This window comes from Typopeltis vanoorti, chromosome 11 (assembly GCF_054136105.1).
Source record: "Typopeltis vanoorti isolate ZY-2024b chromosome 11, IOZ_Tvanoo_1.0, whole genome shotgun sequence".
Lineage (NCBI taxonomy): Eukaryota > Metazoa > Arthropoda > Arachnida > Uropygi > Thelyphonidae > Typopeltis > Typopeltis vanoorti.
Genome location: NC_143559.1, coordinates 112,764,966 through 112,782,364, shown reverse-complemented (window position 1 = coordinate 112,782,364; position 17,399 = coordinate 112,764,966). Strand labels below are relative to the sequence as shown.

The following is a 17,399-nucleotide window of genomic DNA, read 5'->3' as shown; positions in this document are numbered from 1 at the left end:
GCTGACTTACAACTCAAATAAAGACTAAGTATTGCTTGATATAATGCCATATTGACACCATATAACTGTAGCATATTGAATAGCTTCTCTCTTGGCACTTTGTCATATGCCTTTTCCAGATCGACAAACTTAAATACAGATCTTTGTTATATTCCCATGCTGTCACAACTATTTGTCGTAAAGTGAAGATCTGATCCTGACAGCCTCTGTTTGGCCTGAATCCAGCTTGTTCTTCACCAAGCTTTTCTTCCACAATTCTTCTCATCCGTTGATCAAGTATACTTGCATAGATCTTGCCAGGAACATTCAGTAGGAAAATACCTCTGTAATTCTCACATTCAGTTTTATTTCCCTTTTTATATATGGGTACTATTAGAGCTCTTCTCCAATCATTGGGAATTTGTCCCTCTCTCCAGGCTCTCTGAACTATGCAGTGCAGCCACTGTAAGACTTTTATACCACCATACTTCACTGCATTTCTGGTTGAATGTCATCTTGTCCTGCTGCCTTTCCACATTTCAATCCTTTGATGGCTTTTTCTACTTCAAGCATGGATATGTATTCCTGTGCTCTATGCCTGTTGCGTGTTTTTTACCACTGTGCTATCACTGCTTGTTTCATTTAGCAATTTTTCGAGGTAATTACTCCATACTTCAAGGATATCTTTTTCTCCTGTTTTCATGTCACCTTTATCACCTGTAACTCCTTTTACAGCACTCTTTCCTCCATTTCTAAGCTCTTTAAACAACCTCCAGAATAACTTACCACCTTCTTGATATGTATTTTCTATGTTCTTGCCAAAGTCCTCCCATGAACTTTTGTTTAGCTAGTTTTACACAGTGTTTCGCTTTCTTACATTTATCTCTGTATTCTTTAAGAGCAAAAGCTGACTTATTTGCCAGGAACTTTTGATATGATTTCTTCTTTTCCTTCACTGCCTCTTTAACTTCCTATGTACACCATGGAGGTCTGATTTTTCTATTCTTCCAGACAACCTTGCCACATGCCTCTCTGGTTGAATCAATCAGGGTTTTCTTCAAGGCTTGTCACTGAATCTCCAAGGTTTGGTTCCTGTTCTCAAACACTTTCATTTTTTCTTCAATAAGCTTTGTGTATTTTAGTTTACAGTTCACATCTGAGAGCTGCTCAACTTTTATTTGCTTTAAAACTTTCTTAACATGTTATTTTTTTCAATATGAAATTCAGTTTTATCCTGCTCAAGACTAAATAGGTGATCGCTTCCAGTTTCAAATAATCTGTACACCGTGGTGTCCTGTACCAGGGAGAAAGCATCACTATCAACAATAACATAGTCATTGAGACTTTTCTTATTCCTTACCTCTTCTCTCCATGTGAATTTATGCACATTTTTATGTTGGAACATGGTGTTTGTAATAACCAGTCCATGTCCTGAGCAGAAATCTAACAGGTAATTGCCATTATTATTAGCTTTGGTCTTTTCTCCAAATTTTCCCAAATTATTTCTATATATTTGACAATCATTTCCTAATCTGCTATTTAGATCCCCAACAAGGACCAACTTTTCCTTTTTCATGTCAGCTGCTTTCCCCCACTTCTACCTTAGTAGAACCTTCTGTGGGACCATAGGCTTAAATGAGTCTCATTTTCCAGTTACCCATTCTGATATTTGCCCACATCACTCTACGTGAGACTTCCTGCCATTCAAGAAGATTAGCCTTGTATTTAGTGTTGAATACTATGGCTACTCCTTCTTTTCCTTGATTTGTGTTTCTTAATTTGTAATTAATTTTTTGTTTATATTTAAAAATAATTTACTAAGTAAATTATTTTGTTGTAATTTATTTTTTGATAATGCAGGTGGAGCTATTCTTTTAAGCGAATTTTTCGTTTGTTTGTGTTTTCCTGTAATTGTATTGCAATGGCTGTGAAACTTAGTCAAAAATTTTACAAATAAAGACATTGAAATTAAAAGTAAGTGATTCTGTTAATAATATTTTATGATGTACTTGTTAGTCTATTCTTCAATAGCCAAGTAATCTTATGAGCTACCTTAGCAACATGTCCTCTAAGCTTCAATTCTCTGTCTATTTTTTTTTTTGATAATGCAGGTGGAGCTATTCTTTTAATCGAATTTTTCATTTGTTTGTGTTTTCCTGTAATTGTATTGCAATGGCTGTGAAACTTAGTCAAAAATTTTACAAATAAAGACATTGAAATTAAAAGTAAGTGATTCTGTTAATAATATTTTATGATGTACTTGTTAGTCTATTCTTCAGTAGCCAAGTAATCTTATGAGCTACCTTAGCAACATGTCCTCTAAGCTTCAATTCTCTGTCTATCATCACCCCTAAATCCTTTGCTTCATCTATTTCCTGGAGTACAGTTCCATCACTGTGGTACACAGCTTGTCGATTTTTCCCAAAATGCATAACTTTACGTTTCTCCACATTAAACTGATACCCGTTATCTTTTGCCCATACTGACAGCCTATTTAAATCATCCTGCAAGCTCTCCACATCTCTACACTATTATTCTACTTCATTTTGCATCATCAGGCAAGCAACTGAATATTTCCTTTCAGGTTATTTCCTATATCATTTACGTATAAATTAAACAGTAGTGGTCTTTTGGCACACCACTAGTTACCTTGATTCTGCTTCTCCATATACCACTTTTTGATATCTGTCCAGTACCAATCCCCTTGTCCACATAACCAGTATCATATTCATCCCCATTTGTTCTAATTTGTGTAACAGAATTCCATGTCTTAATTTTGCAAAGGCATTCTGTCAGATGCCTTTGCAAAATCCAGCAGAATCATGTATCCATTTCCTTCATCCAACTCAGCTGTCACTATTATAAAATGTGAGTAAATTACTAAGGCATGACCAACCCTTCACAAAAGCTATGTTAACCCTCATACAGTGTCATATTTTTATCTACCCATTCTTGAATTCTCTTTTTTTTTACCAATTTTTCTACTACTTTTATCACCACTCCTGAAAGATACTGATTGGTCTATAATTTGCTACTGCAGTCTTAGAACCTCCGTTATGCAAAGGAATTATTTTGTCCTCTTTCCACTCCCTTGGAACTCTTCCAAAACTGAGACTTAAATTGAAGAACCTAGCCAGAAGCATTGCCAGTTCCTTGCACATTCCTGCAAAATGCAAGCTGATGTCCTGCATCTGAATTTAATCTCACATCTGTATTCACATTGAGATAACTTCAAATTCATCCACCTCTGTTCCCACATATGTCACAGCATTAACTCAGTTATTCAACTATTTTATCTGCTTTTGTCACCTTGTGCATCAGCACTCATTAAGATTATTCTTCCATAGTCATTCTTTCTCGTACTTGCCACATAGCGAATGAGCTTTTTGGTATTTTCCTTCTGCTCATCTTGTTTCTCCTCATAATCTGATTTTGCCTTCCTTACAATATTGGTCACCCTTCTTGCTTGACCTTTGTACTGTTCATGAGTTTGCCGGTTATCTTTCTTCGTATATTCCTTCCACAGCATTTTCTTTTTCTGAAACTCATGCTTAACCTCCCTACTGGTCGATGTGGATGAAATGGTGATGACACCAAATTGCACTTCTTATCCATGTTATTCAATGGGTGTTAGAGCTTCGTATCCAGATTTAGCTGAACGTCTATAGACGTCGTGGCCAGTTGGGGGATTAATAATATTTCTCATCTAACTCCTACCTGATTATTCTTCCTTAGGTATACAGTTTTAACATAATTTCCTATATTGGATGTCATATTTAGATTTTATGCTTTTGTAAATTAAATTTAACATTCAAGATACCGAACAATTAAAACTGGTCTCATGAGGTTTTTATCACCCTTTAGCTGTATTTTAGTTGTATCAACTGTTTACCTGTTCTGTTAATCCAACAGAACAGCCAATCTTGCCAGAAAAGCCAATCAAACAGTTAACATACATAATGATTATTATTGTTATTACACCCTTCATGGAGTAAGCTTAATTATTTCTGTCTTTCCTTGCTTGCCATAATTCCAAGCAACAAAAGTATCATATAATATAGATTTTCCTCCTTGTTTTTTTCCTCTATAAACTTTAGTCTCTTGCTACATTGTGATATTGAAAATACTTGGGTATGTAACAAATCACTTTTAAAGTAAAACACAGCACTACATTTCAAGCATTTGATATAATTATCTACAGAAAATTCGAAATTTACAATTTTTTTAATGTAATGTGTTAACCTACTGATGTCTGAAAATACCTTTAACTGCTAATTCAGCTTAATTCGGAGTCACCTGATGGATTAATCGTAGTAATTAAGAATAATCTTACTCCAAATAGCAAAATAACTCTTTGGGATTTCCTTTGGCTGCTCTGCTAATTTCCTCTCAAAATCTGATTTTGTTTTCCTTACCATGCTGGTCACTGCTCGTGATGAGCTTTCTGATCACGTTTTTCTTTATATTCCCTCCACAATATTTTCTTTCTTTCTTTCTTTTTTTTCCCCTAGCTCTTTAACCCTTTAACTGCTACGGTCGAGTAACTCGAGTGCAGAAAAAAATGGCACCCTCAAGTGGACACTCCTTGCAGATTATGCAAATTTTATAAAACACTATTATTGCCATTTTTGTGAGTGAACAAGTGTATATCAAGAATGTATGATGCTGTCTGGACTTCTTTCTTGTAAGAATTTTAATTGATTTTATTTATAAATTTTTTGCAAAATTAATTCAGCACATGGGACAATGTCAGTAGAATATAAAATCAGCAGTTAAAGGGTTAATGATGTTACTTATCCTTTTAACCCTACCAAATTATCTTCCTCAGCTACGTACGTATTCTGATACTGCTTCCCCTTGATCATTTCTGATGCATTACTAATATCCTTCCCATGCAGCTTCTTATGCCATGGCACACTGCTCCTAGCTGTTGCCTACAAGTGTTATAACTATCAGCTCTGTAGTTCTACATATACCTCTTTTTAATTGAAAATTCTTTTTAACAACCTCCCAGGTCAAGCATGATCATCCCCATCTCCAGTCAGGCAAGGACTACCTTAATAATGGGCAAATTCTCCAATGCTAGCACCAGATATAGCACTCTTAAACCTCAAGTATCCTTTTTCATATGCTGTTTCAGGTAATTATCTCTTATTAGCTGCATAAATTCCATTTCCTTCTCTCTATGACTTTTCCTCCTCCTAATCTGTCTACATAATTTTAAGCCCCCCCCCTCATAATAATTACTCATCCGCATTTATGTCAATTTGCTGGTGCCTTGCCATCCACATCTTTCTTTGTCCCTGTAAGCAATGGACTATATATTTTAACTATAGCTCTCACATTAGATCACCTCAAATGCACTTCTTTCATCTCTGCCTTCCTCCTGTAATCTTACTCTTGTTGGTTGCAATTCTTCTGCTGTAAACATCACTAGTAATTCCCCCCCCATACTATTTGGTCTCTATCCTCCCTGAAAATACAATATTCCTTGTATTCTATTCTTATAACTGTATTTATCTGTCAGCTAAGTCTAGTAATTTTGACTACTTCTGCCCTAAACTCCTCATCCTTATTACTGATGCTTTCACCATTAGTATGCATGAATTACATATCCCACTGCACTCTGCAACTGTATCTTCTTGTGCTCATCTCAAGAGTGCCTGTACATGTGCGCACACACACACACCTTCATTCCACAATCCCAACAACTCTATTTTTTTCTCCTTCAGAACAATTTCTTTAGACACCTAATTTCAAACCATTCAAGTAATACCCAGTTGTAAGTCCTTTCACATTACCTTCAATTTAACCTTAATCACGTACTATCACAGTAGACAGTCCACCCCTAGAGGGTACGTATCAGGAAATTATTGATAACGAAGTCATTTCATTCTTCACTCCATACATCTACAAACTGCTATCCTGGTTGGCCAAGGTGGTAATCATATCTACTTTCCAATCAACTTTAGGTTCAAATTCTACTTGAGTATGGATATTTTAGACAGATGAATTTTATTGCTCAGTGTGAAACCACCAGCCTGCTTATTTGAAAGCCTGAAATGGCTTGAAAAGTTTTATATTTGTTCTCTAGAGCAAGATTTATGGATTATCTATCCTTAGTTGACCCACAGTACTAATAATAACATTCATAATTCGTACTATTCTTTTCTCTTTCCAATAATTTTTATATATTATTTTAGTTTGTTCCATAGTTGTATTCTAACAGCACTACTACTAATCTGCTCTACTCTATCTAATCTACTACTAATCTTTATTTATTTTTTTTCCCCAAACAAGTTCTCTCTCTCTCTCTCTCTTTATCTATATGTGGTGCTAATGTGCTTGGCCTTTTAACCTGTCATGTGGGATTGATGTGTGTGTGTGTATTATGTCAACATCTGTCATCTTGACATCTTTTCCATTGATTCTTCTTACAGAGGTAGTGCTTAATCTTTCTCATCTCAAGAGTGCCTGTACATGCATGAACAATCTGTTGAGATTGTTCCATTATGTGACTTTCCACTATTGCTACAGTTCCCTGTTTAACCTGATGATACCTCATTCAATATGAATTTTCATTACATTTTATGTCTGTGCGGTTAGTCTAGTGGCTATGCGCTTCACAACCATGTGACTGTGGAAAGAGTGTCCCAGGTTCGATTCCCGTCGAAAACATGAGGAATTTGAGGATCTTCCTCAGTCATAGCCAAGTTAACTAGTCTTGAGCACGGGCAGTAGGGTTTTTTCCGCCAGTTTATCTGGCGTTTTCATCCTACAAGCAGGCAAACTGTCCCCATGAACACACACGGATCTACAGCCATAAATACTTAACCCCCATGAGGGGGGGCTCAACTCGCCCCAACAGGGATGGGAGAGAAAAAGGGTGTAAACTCCATACGAATAAATAAATTACATTTTATTATCATACTGTATGCAGGCACTTGCCCTTCAGTTGGAAAGACTTGTTTGAGTCCTGTTTAGGATGTGAGTATTGTACCTCTTTTAAACTCAACTGCTGTATGCACTTATACTCTCTCATGTACTGCATTCCATGCTCCTACCACTCTCCACAGAAAAATCTTCTTAACTTGTACTGTTTCCTTTTACAACTTTAATTCAGGCTTTTCAACTGAAGATGAATTAGCAGACTGGTCTTCTGCTGCCTCTGTATGAGACTAGCCAGCTAACTCATCTTCAGTTGAAAAGCCCGAATTAAAGTTGCAAAAGGAAACAGTTACATCCTACAAAATACCAGCAGAGGTAAAAGATATCCCATGCCAAAGTTTATAGGACCTGGAATTCCCTTTGTATCTTTGTATGATCTTCTTTAACTCAAGATATCCTTACTTCACTTTATTGCCTTCATTTGCTCCCTCTGCCATTCTCGAAACTCCGACAATTTCATTGACCTCTTTGACTTACTATCTCTTAGTAAATCACATAATATCTGACTACCCCAACAGTGAGTTAATCTTCTTCAGTGATTCTAATGTTCACAATTCTGACCAACTTCCCATCTCCAGTTTCACAGACCAAGCTGGAAAAAAAAAGCCAGAGTATTTGCTATCAGCAATGATTTGACACAAATTGTCCACCAACCCACTGCAATTCCAGGTAATCATTTTCATTCTCCCAACACCTTGGACCTTTTCTTAAACAGCTTGCATTTCAGATATGCGGTTGATGTTAGATCTATTCTTGGAAAGTCTGACCATAACTTTGATTGTGTCTCCTTTGTTACAAATTAGCCTACTTCCAGTCATTCACATCCTTGTATCCTCTGGCACTACAACACTGTCCCAATTGGGATGACCTTTGAGACTTTTATGTCTTGTTTCCATGGCCTGATTATTGCTTCTGCTCTTCTGTTCCTAGCATCTACTCTGATCTAATAATAGAAATTATTCTCACTGGAATGAGTACTTTTATTCCCTTTTTGATATGCAAAACAATCAAAAAACCAAAAATTCAACATATATATGCCCATTGATTCCAATCAAAAGCTGTATAATAAATAAATAAAAACATCAATGAAGTCAAAATAGACTTTGTAAGGACCAAATGTACTAAGCTTGTCTCTTGTTATGATGGTATTTGTACCTTCTGGTCACTCAAGGCTATGGGATGCAACTTCTGCTCTTCCATATTTCCCTCTCTCATCCTGATGGTAGTATCTCTCAAAGATAAAGCAGACCTAAACCTCTTAGCATCAGTTTTTAGCTCTTGCATAGACAACGAAGCGATTACTCCTCCTACCATTCTGCAAACTATCCACAGTATGCCTCCTCTGAAATTTCACCAGAAAGATATCAAAAAAATCTTCAGCAGTCTTAATGCTAATAATTCTCCTGGCCATGATAGTATTCCTCCTGTTATACTAAATGCTTGGCTCCAGAACCTGTTCATCATCATCTTTTCAAGCTGTCATGCTCATTTGGCATCTACACTAGCCTGGAAGCAAGTTTTTTCCAGCTTGTTCCCAAAAAAAGAGAGAGAAACATCAATCTCAAAGTACCATCCTATTGCAATGACCTCAGTACTCTCAAAAATAGTGGAAAATGCCATTAATAGTCAACTGCTTTAGAAACCCAACAGTTACATAATGATCACAATGTAGATTCTATATATCTCATTACACAGCACATCCTTTCCATCCTCACCCCACCTTTGAATGCAGGCCATGGAAAAGTTGAGAGAAACTCAAGTGGTCACTTGATATTTCCAGGGCATTTGATTGAGTCTAGCATCATGGTCTTACCAAGCTATCATCTTGTGGTGTTCCTCCTCCTCTTAGTGAATTGTTTGCCAACTTTCTCTCTGACTGTTCACTGCACGTTATGGTGGATGGTTTCCTTTCATCAGATTTTTCAATTACATTTCAAGTGCTCATATATGAACATGAGTAGCTGCCAGTCAACACTCATATACAGTTCATCTCCAAACTCATCAAATCAACTTCTCGTCCACTGCCTTTATTTCCTAAACCTCTGCTATTCTGAACAATCTTCCCCAATGACTACAGTCTTCAAGCACATAATCTTGCCACATACACTGCCAGGTTGTACCTGGAGAGGAAGTCAAAGTGGCGGTATGTAAAAGGCAAGAAGACCGATCACTCTTTATATAGGTGTCATGTCCAAGAGTATTGGAGTCCTTGCACTACATGCCCCTACTCTTTCTTTTCATTTTACCCTGGATTAAAATGAAATGTACAAAAAAACAATGAATGTTGCTGCATTTGAAATAAATCTCCCTCAAAACTGATCCTAACAAAAAAGCCAAGCCAGGCATTATATAAAACATGCCAGAATTCCTGCCAAAAAACTCATTCACATCCACTCTACCAAAATCTATAGCTTAAATGATGTACATCAGCACTTGTTACAGATATCCATACCATATCTACCACTCTTGATAGAATTCCAAATTATAGCTGCATCAACCATAATAACCTTCAGTGTCTGAATGACATATGATTTGTTTCTCCACAAGAATGGCACCTGTACTTTTGTGAGATTGACATTGCTTGCCAGAGAAAGACTAATTTAGAATCTTCTGCTTTTGACCATCTCCAGCTCAAAATTTCTTTGCTCCAGATTGACACTGAACTTCTGTATTTACTGCTTTCTGAATTCCAAAAGCCACTCTGACCTCTTCACCCTCCTATCCATGAATTTGGAATCCATAGTCATCTTCCTAAGTTATGTTAATGTCCACAACTCTAACTGGCTTCCCTTTTCCAACACCAAGGTAGACTAGATTAGGGTTCCCATTTGTCCTGGGACAGTCCTGTTTTTTATAAAAATGTCCCAAGTTAATTCCAAAAGTCCCGCTTCTTTAAGTATCCTTCAAGAAAAAATGGATAAACAGATTTTATCTCTTTTTTAGTACCATTTCTATTACAATGTTAATAATAATAAATTTTGTTTATTTATTATTTATAATAATAATAATCATTAGTATTACAACTAATAGTTACTAATGGCGATGTTCTTTTTTTCCCATGCTTCTGTTATAACAGTATCTTACTTGATCAATACTTTGCATGTTATAATTTTTATCGTTTTCTACCCCTATAATGCCGAAATGTAAGTGCAGTAATAATGATACTATTAGAAGAGTTTTTTTTCATTAAAGGTATAGATGAAAATGTGGAATGTACTTTATATAACTGTAAATTTTGCATTTTGCATGGTGGTCTGTCAGGTGTAGTCAGCCACGTGAAAATGAAAAACATAAAGCTGCTGTTCGAAGTAAGGCTTCCAACTGCAGTATAAGTAATTTTTTAATTGTGAAAACCAAGAGTGAAAGGGAAAAAGAGTTAACACTGGCAGCGCAGGAAGCAACCTTCGCATATCACACAGCAGTGTATAACCACAGCTTTAACTTCATGGACTGCACAACAACCATCGTGAAAAAAATTTTCAATGATAAATTCATGTGTTCTCTTCCAGGGGAGAACACATGAATGTGACACCTCCAGGGAAGACTCCCTGGAGGTGTCACATAATAATAATAATAAATGGTGTGAAATGTTTGCTCATATTGCAAAGCAGGGTATAAATTCTGGGAGTATTAAATTCCTAATTAGTTTTGTTTAGCACTGTCAGGAACTAATGTAGCTGTTGAACGTGTTTTTTCATTAATAATAAAATCGCTCTGGACAGATGAAAAAAAAAACAGACTTAAAATGGAGACAGTAAAAGCTTTAATCATTGTAAAGACATATTTTAAGAATTTCTCTTGTGCTGAATTCCATGGCCAAATATCAAAAGAAAAAAAAATTCTTAAACAGGTCCATAAATCTGATAAATATTTTTCTAATTAAATATGTGATTAATAATCCTTTTTTAAAGTGGATTTAATGTTAATGTATATTTATAGCAGTATTTCATTTAAAGTGCAACATATATAATAGTTTTATTTTTGGTTTTCTTAATTTTTAACATGCCCTGGTTTTTTAAGTAAAAATTTCAGAATGTCCCAGATTTTAGTAAAACATGATTAGACTAGATGCAAAGGTTTTTGCTATAAGCACTGACCTAAATCAAATCATACATCTGCATACCTGAATTTCTGATAACTATCTCTTCTCTTCCAAAACCCTAATTTTTTTTTAATCAGTTCTGCTTTCAGATACACCATAGAAGTCACCTCTTGCCCCCTCTCAGTAACTCGGATCACAGTCCTGTGCAAGTTTTCTCTCATGCAGAATGTACTCCCTCCAATCTTATGTCCTTGGGCACTGCACAAATATCAAGTAGGATGATCTCAGAACTTTTGCTCCTCCTTTCCATTTTCAGGCTATTGCTTCTGCTCTGAGCCAGTCAAAGAAATCATCATCGCTAGTATGAAATCCTTTATTCTCCATTCTACCAAAAATTCTCATCCACTTTCCAAGCTCTAGTTCAGCAGAAGATGCACACCGCACTTGAACCAGAAAGAACTCAGCATACCACAGGCGGCTTACAAGAACCCAGCCTCATACTTGGCTTATGCTGAAGCATGCAATAAAGACAAAATAGCCATCAAAAAAAATCCAAATCTGACTTTTCATAAAGGCCAGTAGTAAAAAACATCTTACCAACGGAAGCCATGTCTTCTGACCCCTTGCAAAAGCCATTGGATGAATGCAACTTCTGCTACTCTGTGCTTTTAACCTCTTTCTCTCTCATCCAGATTGCATCACTATTACAGCGCCTAAAGATAAAGGCTGATCTCCTGGCATCACTCTTTCTCAACCTCTCACATATACAAGTCAAAAATCACCTCTTACTATGCCAAAAACTGATCACTGTATGCCTACTGTTATTTTTTTGGGAGTTTAAAAAAAAAAGTGGGATCTCACCTATTCTCAGTAATATTAAATCTCACCAGTAAGGATCAGATCTCTCTGTCTGGACTGATATTTATCTCTAGCCTCTCTTGGCATAAACCTAAATTAGTTTCTCCACAACCTAGAGACCTACGAGCTAATTAGTGACTACCATGGCTGACCTCATAGCCTACATCACCCTCTACTAGATATATGCCCCATCAGCTTTCTCTGCATCTAAACAACCAGGCATTCTTTTCCCTCAAGGTGCTATTTTTTCATCCACCCAACTACTAACTCTATACAAATCCACCCATTCTTAGAATACTATTCATGTTTGGGGTGGTGCATCTAAAACCTCCTTAAAAATTCTTGATGTTGAAAGTTTTTTCACTTGGTTACACTACAAATTCAAGTTGCCAAGAAATTATATTCTTGGTTTAATCCTTGATCCATGTATAAGCAAAAAAAAAAAAAAATTGTGCATGAAGTAAATATCTTTGCAAATAGACTACTTGTATATGGAGGCTAATGACTTCATGAACATCAGTTGCTTTAGTGTTGCATAATGCAAAACATGCCTTTTCAGGTGTGTATAATTCTATACATTACAGGATGCTAATGAAATTGATGTGAAGTCATTAGCCTCTGTATACAAGTAGTCCAGTTGAGAAGATACTTCACATGCAAACTTTGTTTGCTTACACTTGAATAAAGCAGTCAAAGAATATAATTTCTTTTTTATAATTTTTAATTATAATTTTAAAATAATTTCCAAGTATTTTGAAAATGACCTAAATCAAATTCTTGGCATATTTAATTTATAAAATTGTTTGGTGCTGTTCAGAGGAGAGCAATTTGATGAATAGATAATCTCTCCCTCACATAGTGACTTCAACCACTATCTCACAGATGCACTGTTTCAGCTCTATCTTTTGTCCAAGTACTTCCATGGTCACTGTTCCACTGAACTAGCAACCATTATTCTTCTTTCTCTCAGGTCTATTAGAACAAGAGCAGTAGCTTCCCAACATCCCTTTTCACACACCTTTGCAAACTTAACCTCTTTTATTCCATCCACCGCTTTCCTTTTTGAACAGCCTCCCTCATTAAGTGTTCCCAACCAACTATAACTTTCAGCCTTCACTTCTTTGTAAAAAATGTCAATAAACATCATTCTGAATTCTATGATACGAATAGCATGAAAGTATTTGAATTGGATTTAAAAAAAAAAAAAAGGAAAATGATATATAAGGAATGAAATACATAAAAAAAAAATTTTAGTTTTTAATTTTTTGGAACAAAAGGAGATTGCAGAAGTTTCTTTGGTATTTTATGCCTGTTGAGTGTTTTTTACCACTGTGCTATCTCTGCTTGTTTCATTTAGCAATTTTTCGAGGTAATTACTCCATACTTCAAGGATATCTTTTTCTCCTGTTTTCATGTCACCTTTATCATCTCTAACTCCTTTTACAGCACTCTTTCCTCCATTTCTAAGCTTCTTCAACAGCCTCCAGAATAACTTACCACCTTCTTGATATTTATTTTCTATATTCTTGCCAAAGTCCTCCCATGAATTTTGTTTAGCTAGTTTTACACAGTGTTTCACTTTCTTACATTTGTCTCTGTATTCTGTAAGAGCAAAAGCTGACTTATTTGCCAGGAACTTTTGATATGCTTTCTTCTTTTCCTTCACTGCCTCTTTAACTTCCTGTGTCCACCATGGAGTTCTGATTTTTCTATCCTTGCAGTCAACCTCACCACATGCCTCTATGACTGAATCAGTCAGGGTTTTCTTCAAGGCTTGCCACTGAATCTCCAAGGTTTGGTTCCTGTTCTCAAACCCTTCCATTTTTTCTTCAATAATCTTTGTGTATTTTAGTCTACAGTTCACATCTGAGAGCTGCTCAACTTTTATTTGCTTTAAAACTTTCTTACATGTTATTCTTTTCAATATGAAATTCAATTTTATCCTGTTCGAGACTAAATAGTGATCGCTTTCAATTTCAAATCCTCTGTACACTCTGGTGTCCTGCACCAGGGAGAAAACATCACTATCAACAATAACATAGTCAATGAGACTTTTCTTATTCCTAGCCTCTTCTCTCCATGTGAATTTGTGCACATTTTTATGTTGGAACATGGTGTTAGTAATAACTAGTCCATGTCCTGAGCAGAAATCCAACATGTATTTGCCATTATTATTAGCTTTGCTTTTTTCTCCAAATTTTCCCAAAATATTTCTATATATCTGACAATCATTTCCTATTCTGCTATTTAGATCCCCAACAAGGACCAACTTTTCCTTTTTCATTGTGTCAGTTGCTTTTTCTAAAGCATCAAAAAATTCTCCCACTTCTACATTAGTAGAACCTTCTGTGGGACCATAGGCACAAATAAGTCTCATTGTCCAGTTTGCCATTCTCATATTTGCCCACATCACTCTACTTGAGACTGCCTTCCATTCAAGAAGATTAGCCTCGTATTTAGTGTTGAATACTATGGCTACTCCTTCTTTTCCTTGATTGTCATTGCCTGAATATAACATTTTGTATTTATTGCTCAGAAAGATCTCACCAGTTTTTGAGGACAGACAGGCAGATCAGCATCCATCTGCCTGGAGGAACACAAGTCTTACATCTGTAAACACAACTATGGTCATTCAGGCTTGGCTGACCATGTTTTGGACACCACCCACAGGGTATCGTGGAAGAAAACCACTATGCTCCACCACAGCAAATTCAAGAAAGAGAGACTTTTCTTAGAAGCAGCAGCAGCTCTCAGAAACCAACCAAATCTTAATAAATACGGTTGCATTAAGCTTTCGGAGATTTGGGAAACACTCATCACCAGAGGTCCCACCTTACTTTCCAGGCCACCTACTACCGCCCTTAGAGGGCGCTCCACCTAGATAGGACTTTAGTGTCACCCACGTGGTTGGGCTTAGTATTGTATGATATTTGTGTGCATGTTACATTAGTTGTTTTTGTAATCCCTGTATATGTCCTAGTGACTAGAACGAAATATAGGAAGTATTAAATTCTATTTTAATCCTTTTTTGAGTTGTAAAAAAAATCCATTAAGCCTCCAACATGATGTCCTCACAGCACTTAAGCCTCTACACATGGACAGCTATCATACCTACCTTTAAATTCATTAACACTAGATGCACTCACTACCTTTAAGGGCAAATTATTCCACTCACTCATTGCTCTCTGGGAGAAAAACCTAGCTCTTACCCCTTTCTTGACCGAGAACTACCTTAACTTCCATGGATGCCTCTGTGTTCTCTCCCCGCCTTCCATATAACGAAAAATTTTATCATTTGAAATGCTTTAACACCCATTCAAAAGTTTATAGACCACTATCATATCCACCCCTCTTTCTCCTGTTAACCAGAGTCTGCAATCCACATACTCGCAATCTGTCCTCATAATCTAAATCCCATAATCCAGATATAATCTTTGTAACTCTTCTTTGCACCCTTTCCACAGCTTTTTTATCCCCTTGGAATAAGCCACACCCTTATTACTGCGCACAGTGATCCAGGTGTGGTCTTATCAAAGCCTTATAAAGACAAAATTACTTCCTTATCCTTACATGTTAAGGTTCACTTCAACATAGCAATTATCCTCTGAGTTGTATTTGCAACTTTTGCTATGTGACCTTTTAACTTTAAATTTCTATCCACCAATACGCCAAGATCCCTTGCCTCTTCAGTTTCTTGTAGCATAACCCCACTAATATAATATGTCGCTGGAACTCTAATCATGCTGAAGTGCATAACTTTACACTTACTAACATTAAACTGACAGCCATTTTCGTTTGCCCAGATTTCTAGTCTATTCCAATCATTTTGTAATTGCTGAATATCAGTAGCATCCCTGATTGCACTGCCTATCTTCTCATCATTAGCAAACAGTTACAAATCTGGTGATAGACCCTGCTTGATGTCATTAATGTATAAATTGAACAATAATGCCCAAGGACTGAACCCTGAGGTACACCACTGGTTAACTTAAATCTGGCAGATTCACACCCACTCTATACTACTTTTTGACATGTCTGTCAACCATCCCCTGATCCAAGTGAATAGATTATATTCCAATCCCATATTCTCCAGTTTATGCAACAACCTATTGTGTGATATCCTATCAAATGCCTTAGAAAAATCCAACATTATCATAGTGTATCCATTCCCTTTATCCAACTCAGCCTTAACATTGTTATAAAATATGAGCAAATTGCTAAAACATGACCTTCCTTTAGTAAACCCATGCTGTTCCCCGCAGAGTATAGAATGCTTGTCTACCCATTTCTGTATGCGAGTCCTTACGAACTTCTCTAAAATCTTCATTACCACACCAGAGATACTAATAGGTCGGTAGTTAGACACATCAGTTTTTACACCACCCTTGTGCAATGGAACTATCATACATTTCTTCCATTCCTGTGGTATCATTCTTGAGCTGAGACTCAAGTTATACAAATGTGTGAAAGGCCTAGCCAATTCAGCTGAACATTCCTTTAGAAAATGGGCTGATATTCCATCTGTCCCTATTGACAAATAGGGGCAGATGGAAATTCTTTTGGATTGCCTTTAGCTTGCATGACCAATTTTTTTTCATACTCCGTTTTAGCTTTTCTCACAATACTCGTTACTTTTCTGGCCTGGACTTTATATATTTCATAACTCCTCTCATTCTTATTCTCAAGATATTCTTTCCACATCATCTTTTTCCTTATGGATCTCTTGCTTAATAAGGCTGCACATCTATTTGACTTCCAACCTATTTATTCTTCGAACAATAGGGATTCATTGAGATACCCCTCATTCAAGCACTTTTTCAAAGATTCCCATGCATTGTTGCTGATTTCTTCCATTCAGTAACTGATGCCATGGGACCAAAGATAGTATTCTTCTAAATTGATCATTATTTCCAGCTTTGTAGTTCAGCATGTAGCCTGTTTTAATCAGAGCTTCAATACAAGTAGATACTTCCCAAGAAAGAACAGCATGATGACTGTCACCAATTGGTAGTAAAATAGCCATATTCTTGACAGAGATCCCTTCTGACACTATGAGCAAATCCAACACTCTTCGACCTTGAGTTCCTTCTTTCACATGCTGCTTGAGAAAGTTGTCACAACAATTCAATAAATTCCTGTTCTTTCTTATCATGGGATTTCTCTTCTACCTAATCAATGTTTGGAAAAATAAAGTCACCCCTAATGATCATTCACTTAGTATCCATAAGGCTAAATTGGTGATGCATTTCTTCCTCCCCTACAACTGAGCTGCCAGGTCTGTAGCAACACCCCACCATTTATTTCATTCTGTTAGCCTCCACTTCACACCAGATAGATTCAAACTCATTGCTACATGGGACATTGTTACCATCATTGTTTTCTTGTATTTCTACCCTAATTGGACTTAAGTCATCTGATATCATTAATAGCACTCCTCCTTCTCTCCTATCTCTTCTGTCATTCCTAAAATAGTATATCCGTAACACTCGATCCCACTTAGCATATCTGATTCTGATAGCCAGGTTTCACTAATGCCAGCAATCTTAGGCCACGTCGTATTCAATAAAGCAAC

General features: G+C 36.4%; 1 protein-coding gene across 2 annotated transcripts in view; it reads left to right on the top strand.

Moving 5' to 3' along the window:
* LOC150101954 (TAR DNA-binding protein 43-like) overlaps window positions 1-17,399 on the top strand; it is a 129,460-nt gene that overhangs the window by 102,836 nt on the left and 9,225 nt on the right. Inside the window, exon 1 of one of the 2 annotated variants that reach the window (XR_016549085.1) lies at window positions 4,992-5,119. The exons of the other annotated variant lie outside the window; for it this stretch is intronic. The gene's annotated coding sequence lies outside the window, so the exon portion shown is untranslated. Of the gene's footprint in view, window positions 1-4,991; window positions 5,120-17,399 lie in introns of those variants that run through there. 2 annotated transcript variants of the gene reach the window in all.